General features: G+C 36.2%; 1 protein-coding gene across 1 annotated transcript in view; it reads left to right on the top strand.

Annotated features, from left to right (window-relative positions):
* Positions 1–7,080: 7,080 nt before the first annotated feature.
* The window catches only part of CDH19 (cadherin 19), a 46,796-nt gene continuing 43,500 nt past the window's right edge, over positions 7,081–10,376 (top strand). Inside the window, exon 1 of the mRNA XM_006756814.2 lies at positions 7,081–7,212. The gene's annotated coding sequence lies outside the window, so the exon portion shown is untranslated. The remainder of the gene's footprint in view (positions 7,213–10,376) is intronic.

Genomic DNA, 10,376 nt, shown 5'->3' with positions numbered 1-10,376 from the left:
ACCCTTGGGTCTGCAGGCTTGCTCTATCCACTGAGCCAAACTGGTTACGACTCCTTGTTGTTTCTTGACCATTTAAGGCCAACAGTTTTCCTATGATCTAAGCTGTTCTTCAGCAAGATAACTTCAGAGCACACTCCCTCATCTCATTAATGTTTTTACCTACTATCTCCTTCTCAATTGGACTTTTCCTGATGTGTCTGTAAGTAAATTATGCTATAAATATTAACCAAATGTCACTATATCACATAAGTACAAAGTAGGAATTGATAAACTTTTTCTGTAAATGGCTAGAGAGAAAGTAGTTTAGCTTTTTAGGTTGAGTCTCTGTTGCAAAAACTCAAGGCTGCCAGTATAGTACGAAAGTCACCAGACAATTTGGGTTATGCTAAAACAAATGGAATGGCTGAGTTCCAATAGAATCTTATTTATGTAAATAGAAAGCCAGGTGGATTTAGCATGTGGGCTTCTTAGTTAGCAGGTCATAAAAGAAAGATTGCCTTTTAATTCATATTAAAACATTACTAAATTTCAGTGACCAGTTTTTCACTAATTTAAAAATATATCATTTAAGCAGAATTTTTCTTTTTTACATGTATATACAAAATTTTTATAAAATGCAGAAAAGTTGTAGAGGAACCATCACATTTCAGGCAACTTAAGCAATATGCAGGACATTTAGCTATACAATACAACATAGTTGAAATCAAGCTGTTCTGATCTACAGTTCTCCCATCCATGATCAGCTCTTAAATCAATAACACACATTTCACATTTCATCATATGTTCAGTGGATGTTGACAGTCCTCTTTCCCCAAATGATTCTATTGAATATCCATTTTGTTTTTACTCCTTATGATATTTAACAATTTTTTTTCATTTTCAAGGAAAGGTTGGTCAGAGTCAAAGTGTCTTTGTATAACTCTAACCTCTGACACAATGTCTTGCAAAAGTAAAGATGATAGATGATAGAGAGATGGAGAGTCAGGGGTCAAGGGTAATAATTCTGCATTTCTGGGGTTGTATTTCTGAATTCTAGTATTTTAAATTGTTTGTCTTTATATTGCCAATTGCTGAAGGATGACTTCTATAGAATGGACATTTTGGTTACTCATGTACTTATTTATTGCCAGTTTCCTTTATCATGGAGGTTATGATATCGTTTAATCAAACACAAGTCTTCGTTGGATGCAGAACTCCAGAGAAGGACTGCTTACTCTAACAAAATAAAAGAAAACTAAGAGAAGGAAATGTGGATTTTTATGAACAGATACATTTTAATTATATATCAAGGCAATGCTGCTACAATTTTAAAAGATAAATCTTCTAAGGCCATGCACAAGTTGCCATATTCAATTGAATGTTTTGTTTTGTTTTTTATTAGAAGCCAAGTTTTACTGAGTCTGACAAAAAAAAAAAAGACTTGCCATTGTTTGAAGTATATTGATTAGCTAGTGTTTTGTTCATTGTTTTTGTTCTCAGTGCATTTTATGTTCTCCTATTTATCACTGTGATGCATGTTCACTCTTAATAAATAAAATGCAGCAAATTGGACTAGTAGAAAAAATGACATCTAATGATTATCCATGAAGGAAATTATGTTTTGTTTTCAGTTTTTTTAAAAAGTGATTTTACACATGCCTATGGTGCCATTGTAATTAGCTAGTTATAATAATAGGAAAGGAGTAAAAGGGAAGCCAGACATTATAGGCATGTCATTTGGGCAGCTTCCCCAGGGAGCTACAATTTCACACTCCCCAGAGAACCACCAGCCCATTCCCTGCAGGTCACCGGGGGAAGGGATCCAACAAAAAGGAGATAATGCATGCGCAGTAGGTTGGGATGACTAGGAAATATGTCTGTCTGTCAAACCTGGGAACAGAAATCGTTAGCTAGAAGAAGTGAAGCCAGTGCAAGGCTGGGAAAATTTGAGGTGCAAAACCCCCTAAACAGGCTCTTGACTCACGGCTCTCTCAGCTCTTTGGTAAACAAGTGGAATTGGCTTTGCTCCTGCCCGTGTTCCCCCCATAGTCACATAGCAATGTCGTCAATGGACTGATGGGCTGTAGTTGGAAACACAAACTTAGCTGGCCTGATGCTGGATTTGAGTATGCGTTAACGTGGAACGGGAACTCCGGACACTGGCCTTTCTGTTAGCCCTATCGAAGTCACAGCTACACTTCTTCCATGGTTGGTAGGTAAGAGAGGGGCCCTTAGGAACTCAGGGGGTGTCATTCCACAGATATAAAGCCTTCTGTACTACTTCATCCTCCCATGTGAGTCTCAGAAAATTCCTTTTCTCAAGATATGACAAGAAGCCCACCCCAGAAGCAACAGGTGGGGATGTAGACCTCTCCCCACCAATAATACTTACAGTGAATGCTGTTGGTTTATAAATAGAGTCAAGTTTCTCCAACAGGTAGTTCTTCTTACTTCCTGGTGCAGGAATGGCTTAGTGGTTCTCTAACCTTTTCTCTTTGGCATAATTTGCTCACATATGGACACGTGATTAATTTAGTCAATAACACAAACATAGAGTGCTTTGGGGGCACTTTGGAAAAAATTACTTACTCTTAAGCACAAGAAAAGATCAAGTGGGCCTGGATAACTAGTTACATTGTGAAGTCACTGAATCAACTAATCCTAAGTCTATCTGTCTATGCATGTGTCAAATTTCTTCATTCTTTAAGCTGTTTGGGGACTTTGTTTTGTATTAGTTTTTATATGGCAGCTTCAAAAATCTTAATGAATACAGTGATACCATACAGCAAATACATTTTCAAATTATCCTATCTCCTTAAAAATTTTGTTTATACTCAATTGATTTATTTTAGAGAGAGTGAAAGGGAGAGAGGGAGGCGGGGAGAGAGACAGAGGCACCAATGTGAGAAAGACACATTGATTGGTTGTCTTCAGCATGCACCCTGTCTGGTTCTGGGATCAAATCTGCAACCCAGGTAGGTGTCCTTAACTGGGAATAAAATCCAAAACCCTTTGGAGGGTGTGTGTGTGGGGGTGGAGGGGTAAGGTTGGGGCGGGGGGCGCGACAATGCTCTAACCACTGAGAACACAATCAGGGCAAATTATTCTATCTTAATATAGTGCAATTTTTTTAAATACTCAACCAAGGATATTTTTCCATTGATTTTTAGGGAGAGTAGAAGAGAGAGGGAACACAGAGAGAAACATCGATGTGAGAGAAACACATCAATTGGTTGCCTCCTGCATGGATCTGGGGCCAGGAGGAGCCTGCAACCAAGGTATGTGCCCTTGACCAAAATCAAACCCAGGACCCTTTGGTCTGCAGGCTGATGCTCTATTCACTGACCCAAACCAGCTAGGGCAATATATCATTTTTTTTCCCCAAAAAACATGTCTGGGTATAATTTTAATTTGAGAAATACTATGTCCAAGACTGGTGATGATGTAGACCTTAGATTCTATCATCCTGCACACAGTGATTGGATGAAACCTAAATATTTAATGGAAGGTACCTGGATAGTCAAGGCTGTGAAGCAGGTAGACCTAAGCTTTCTGCTTAAACATTTATTTTCAAGGAAAACGTTTATCTTCAAAGAATCTGAATGATGTTTGGCTTTTGTCTCCTGCCTACACTGTATCTGAGATTTATTAGTTGGTCCAGTCTACAGTTAATCAATAGATGTACATTTCTCAAATATCTGGTTTATAAAAAGTGCTGGCTCTTCAGAGCATTGATGAATTATTATATTTTAATTCAAACCCTTAGGTTTACTCAATGCAATTCTTGCTTGAAGGCTTCTGAAACTTCAGGCTCTCTCGGTCACCCTGCCGGTGGATGACGTTGGTAGAATTCCCCCAGGTTGCATGAGAATGTGGGTTGCTTACCAGAATGTTTCTCTGTAGCTATGAAACAGCATCTCAGGAGCTGTCCACCTCTCACGTGTTTATTCTATTCAGGGGGCCCTCAAACTTTTTAAACAGGGGGCCAGTTCACTGTCCCTCAGACTGTTGGAGGGCCGGACTATCGGTTTTAAAAAAAAAAAACTATGAACAAATTCGTATGCACACTGCACATATCTTATTTTGAAGTAAAAAAACAAAATGGGAACAAATACAATATTTGTATTTACATGTGGCCCGTGGGCTGTAGTTTGAGGACCCCCGTAGGGTGTGGAGACCTCCAAAAACCCTTAGTGCAATGGCTTTGACTCTCCTCTGAGTAATGGTGTACTCGTTCTGAGACTCTCATACACAGTCATGTTCCATTCACTCCTCAAAATGTCTTTCTCCTCCCATAGCTGGAAAAGGCTTCAGCTGGTATGATTCCTTTTCCCATCAGTCCTGTCGCCTACATTCTTGGTTGTGACATAGTTGTAAAGACTTGCTGGGTTCCAGTCTGTCTGCTATGAATCACCTTTTGTCCTCCAGGGCAGACAACATCCTTGCTGAGTAACTTAAATTTTAAAGTACTTTGAGGCTATCTGAAAATCAAATCTAGTTGGTTTCTTTACATGGGTGTTTTATAAAAACATCTTCCATTTAAAGAAATAATAAATTGCTGTTAATGGTGTCCTAAATAAAACATATAGTTCCAGACTGTCTATTGAAACATAATCCTGTCTCATTGTAGTTTCTAACAGTTCTGGTGGATTTTGTAAGGTATCGAAACAATCAGTGTAGCAATCTGGCCCACACTTGCTCCTTTATGACATAAAATAAGCTCTCGGGACATGATGTTAAATGTGACCTCTCAGGTTCAAAAGTGTCCTTGCAATCCAAAGTGAGGCTGGAAATTGTATCTAAGCAAGAAGCCACATCCTGTAAAATGTGAGATTCTCACATATCTTGCATATTCTGGAACATGGATAAAGCCCTGAGGAAATTATGCTGAGTAAACGAACAAGTCTCAGAAAGACAAATATTGAATGATTCCACTGACATGAGACATTTGAGTTAGTCACATTCACAGAAGCAGAGAGGAGAAGCTGGTGGACAGCGCCTGACAGCGAGGGAATGGGAGGTTGGTTGATGGGTATAATGTTTGGCAAGATGAGGAAAGTTCTAGAGATGTGTTGTACAATGTTGTGCCTATAGTTTACAATACTGTGTTGTACACCTTAAAATTTGTTAAGGGCATAGATCTTATGTTGTGTTCCTACTACAATTAAAAAAAAAAAAAGCTCACTACTGTCACAGAGGTATGGAACATTTATTTAACAAATGGCAACTAATAAAATTTGTGTGGTTTTTTTGTGAATTCAAAAAAGTGAAACAAGCATAAATCAGACCACATTGTATTTCATTCTCACAGCATTAGGTATAACCCTTTTCTAACTACCTTTCCCTTCTTATGGTAAAAGAGCAATGCACATGCTTATAGTCCCAATATTGTAGGACTCCAGTTGATGCTGTCTCCTTACAGCGGTTCTCAACCTGTGGGTCGCGACCCCTTTGGCAGTCGAACAACCCTTTCACAGGGGTCGCCTAAGACCATCCTGCATGTCAGATATTTATATTGTGATTCATAACAGTAGCAACATTACAGTTATGAAGTAGCCACGAAAATAATTTTATGGTTGGGTCACAACATGAGGAACTGTAAGCTAGGGCCCAAGGATATTTTTTTCATTGATTTTTAGAGAGGGGAAGGGAGGGGAGAAGGAGGGAGGAAGGAAACAGGGAGGGAGTAGGCCTGGATCAAACCTACAACCCAGGTACATGCCCTTGACCTGGAATCGAACCCGGGACCTTTCAGTCCGCAGGCCGACGCTCTATCCACTGAGCCAAACCGGTTTCGGCCACTGTCCCTTCTTTAATTATCTGGCCCTGCAAGACCTGTTTAGCTAAGTACTACTCCCATTTTAGAGAGGACATAAACCATGAACAATACACAACCCCAGACAGAGTTATCAGCACTAGCGCCAAGCCAGGCCATTAGATGTGGTCTTACAGCCCCCAGCCCAACACAAGGGGCTTTTTGCAAAGCCCGGGAAAGGTCCCGAAGTTCCATCCCATATTTGGGGACAAAGAAACGGAAGAGTGTACAGGGAAACCTTCCTCCCTATTGGCTTGTACAGGATTTGGAGAGAAACAGTGTCCCCTGAGTCACTGTACCGGTACATGTGAAATGTCTGGAAATAAATGTGTTTTTCCTGTGCCTCCAGTACTCCTGTGTATTTTTCGGTCACCTGGTAAATTCTGTAACAATATTTTTAACCTCTCTCTGAATTGGTTTGAAAATTATTGTCCTTTTTAGGAATTAATCTAAGTTTATTGTGCGCACATCAAAAAGACAGTTTGTAAACTGGGAGCACTCAGACTGAAACATGCATGTGGCTCAGGGATGTATTGTTATCAAGCCGCCGATAGAGTGAGGGGGCAGGGACTGTTTGTTCTTCAGTGGTTGGTTACAATGTAGGAATTTTCAGTGGTTACCTCTTATTGAACCTTAGGAAACAGTTCAAGTTCTGGTCCAAATTACTTTTAACTAAACACAGCTTGAGAAAACAGCATAACACTTAATATTATGTATTTTACAATAAATAATATTTATGACAAAATCTAATTACACATTTCATGAAATCAGTATATTTGGGTAGTAAATATGCCCAGGAAAAGAGGAGGATTACAGTTTTAGACACTGCCTTCTCTCTCTGTGTGTGTGTTACTGATTTCTGAGCAGAAAGACTGAATTAAGAAGCAGCCAGAAGACACAGACACAGTGGAAAAGCTCTTCTCTTTTTAGTCACTTTCCTGCTAACTTTAAATCGGTCATCTGTTTCATCAGCTAACCCCAAGCAGAGGCATGACCTTCCACTTGCAGAATTCTTACATAAGTTGCATCTCCCCTTCATCACCTCTAACCAATAAGTACTTTTTTTTCTTTTTGTTGTTAGAAAAAAGGAAAAAACATATCTAATCAGCTCATACTACTTGCTGGAGCTGGCTGCATTTGAATTCCAGACGATGAGTGGACAGCAGAGAGACCTTATGATATTTCACACAAAGGGCGCAGTGTCTGAGGTTTTACACACGAACACCAAAATAGCGGTCAGCATTAGGCAGCGACATGAGCGTACTTAAAGCCCCAGCTCGGAGCAGTGCGGCTCATGCAGTTTTGATGAGAAGCCAGAGAAGCGACGTAAGAACGATCTCTTCTAACGTTTCTCATGTGGTAGACGTGAATTGTGAATGTTAATGTCCACAGAATTCCTTGACCTTGAAGAGACACAGGTAAGAATGTGTTCATCAGGCAGAGATTGAACTATATAAAATTTTTTTTTTAATGACTATAGGGGGAAAAAGTACTTTGAATAGCTCTTTGTTAGTTTGCACTTCACAAAGGAAAGAAAAAATTCTAAAATTTTAAACCTGTGACATGTATAATGAACTTTCTCTAACACAACTATGTCTGAGAGCAATTTGCCATCTTTACCATTAAGATTGAGGAAAATGAAAAGTTGCTTACATCTAGAACATTCGAAACATTGTTTCTTGGGAGGTATGTTTCACTCACTACTGCATCTTTTTCTTTCTCTAGAATTTGGTGTTTAATTTATCATGCATTACTCTATACTATCAAATGTTGTGAGCAATAAAGTTGTCAACCTTAAAGATATGAAGGAAATATTTATTTACATGGTGAATATTTTAATATGATAAATTATTTATTTTTAGTAAATGATATTCAGTATGGTGCTTTCTGCATATCAAAATAAATCTAAATGTTTCTTTGAAGGACAATCTATTATCAAATCTGACATATAGATATTTACTTTTCTTCCTCTTTTTCTCTCAAACTTTCCATTGACATTAGACAATTCTTAAAACCAAAAGCTTAAGTAAATAAGAATATTATAATACTAATTCTAATAAAAGTAAGCTACTGAGTATATAATGAGTATAAATATGTACATATTAAAACATGCATACATATTAATTTTCAATATATCATATTCATTATATATAATAAAAATCTAATTTATCAAATACAAAATACATGAAAGTATAAATTAGCAAAATGCAAAATGTTAATATTGACATGTAATATTGTTTCAATTTTAATTTGTTAAAAATAATTTCAATTAGGCTACTAATTTTGATAAAATATTCAGTGAAGTTTTGTCAAAGGGATTTAATAAATCTGTAGCTAACATATATTTAAAAAATCAACAACAAACACAGGAAGAGGTAAGTAATAAAAAATATCTAAATAAAATGGTAAATGTTTTCTTTATATTATAAAATTTAACTTGAAGTCTATGAATTAACTTACTATATTTGTATAGCAGACATTATATAAAATGTTTGCAAATTTATTAATATGGATTTTTGTGTGTATTTACAGTATCAAATAACATAATAAAATATGTTCAAATAATTATTAACATTCTAAATACTTTGGATGTTTAAGTATATCAATTATATAAATATGCATGCTCATAATTTTTTATTTGAAAAAGCTAGAGGGAGTGAAGAATTACAAACTTCCAGTTATAAAATAAATTACTGAGAAGTATTATAAAATATAGGGAATATAGTCAGTAAAATCATAGTAACTTACAAGTGTAATATTGTATGTCAACATTAATTTTAAAATACATTGTAAAAATATTTTCAAATATTTAAATTTTAATATAATCTGAATATTTCTCCTTACCAAAATTTTTAACTGATAAAATTATTTCCTAAAAGGAATAAACATAACAAAATTAAAAGTCTGGAATCATCCAATTTTTAAAAACAGCTAGCTTATAAAACCTAGAAATCATCTTATTTATTATATGTATTTTCTACTTTCCCAAGTCTTAACAATGACTGAAATGTATCAGATTATGTAAATTATATTGGCATTTTACAGCCTCAGTTTTAATAAATCCTTTACTTGTGTCTTAATGAAATATTTAGTCTCTCTCTCTCTCTCTCTCTCTTTCTCTATCTCTTTCTCTCTCTCTCTCTCTCTTCCTATTTCCCTTCCTCCTTCACACACACACAATCTGTAGAACACTAAAGCACATAGTATCAGCTTATATTTTTGTTGTTTTGTTTTTCCCTTTGGAATGTTTCCAGAATACTTATCTCCAGGAGACTTTTTATAAATTCAATTAAATCATCATAAATTGAGGATGCTTTAAAAGTATATGTACAAATGCCTCCTATGCATTCTTCAGAATTGTTATTATTCTTTTAGGAATTTTTTATAACATAAATTGATACTGAATTGTTTGCTACCCGTTCTCTTAATATGTACCCCTTAAATGTTATATTTCAGATATTACACAGTAGTATTTAACATATTATTGACAGTAAAGTGATGTAAATTAGTGTTTTGTTTTGTGTTTAATAGAACATAGTGTCCTTTTCACATACCTTTGTTGAAGGGGTTTTATTGCCACTGACTTCATGTTTGAGAACTCTGCTGATCAATATGAGGAAATGGAATTTTTCTATTTTGTTGTCATGATGAGTTCCTTTACTTCCCATGATCTTCAAATACTTATATCTTTGCTTTAGCATATCAGATTGGGGATGGAACATAAACAAATATGAGATTTAATAAACTTGTGTGATACCTTCTCTCTGGCAAAGCTGCTTACAGTCTTTCCATTTGAGAAATGAGTTACTTTTACCAAAGTGACCAGAAATATGTTTGACACTTAAAAAATATCCACACTATTAGAGAGTTTGTTAGCAACTCACATCACCCCTCATTTGAGAGAATCCAGCACATGTTCTAAAACCTGCCTTTCCACAACTTAACTAGTTAATTTCCTTTTGAAATGATACATGCCCTCAAAGATTCTGATATGATTCAGTAGGAGAATTCTCATCTGACTTTCAAAACAGCTCTAGCTTTAGTAAAGCAGAAATGTTGGCTTCAGAAATTTGTTGCATTGACTACTTGATAGAAGACATTCACAATCATCAAAGAATGTCTTAATATTAAAGCAAAACACAATTTTCAGAGACCCTACTTTGGTATGCCAAGTCAAACACACACACACTGACACACACACACACACACACACACACACACACACACACCAAAAAAAGCAACCAACCAAACAAACGAAAACACTAAGCAAACAAACAAACACAAAACAACAGAGAGGCAGGCAACAGATGAGCGGTTACCTGAGGGGTTAAGGGGTGGAGGGAGGACAAAATGGGTAAAGAGGGCCAATTGTGTGGTGATGGATGGAAACTAGACTCTTTGTAGTATATAAAATGGTGAATTGTAATGTTCTACACCTAAAAATTATATCGTTTTGAGCCAATGTTGCCTTAATAAAATAAAAATGTTATATGTTATTATAGAACAGTGACTTATCAACATGTAAGATTAGTATATACACATTTTCTGTGCCTTCATTCTAAGAACTTACATGATAAAAGAG

Source organism: Myotis davidii, unplaced genomic scaffold (assembly GCF_000327345.1).
Source record: "Myotis davidii unplaced genomic scaffold, ASM32734v1 scaffold11, whole genome shotgun sequence".
In the NCBI taxonomy this organism is placed as follows: domain Eukaryota; kingdom Metazoa; phylum Chordata; class Mammalia; order Chiroptera; family Vespertilionidae; genus Myotis; species Myotis davidii.
This window is presented reverse-complemented; position numbering and strand designations above follow the sequence as displayed.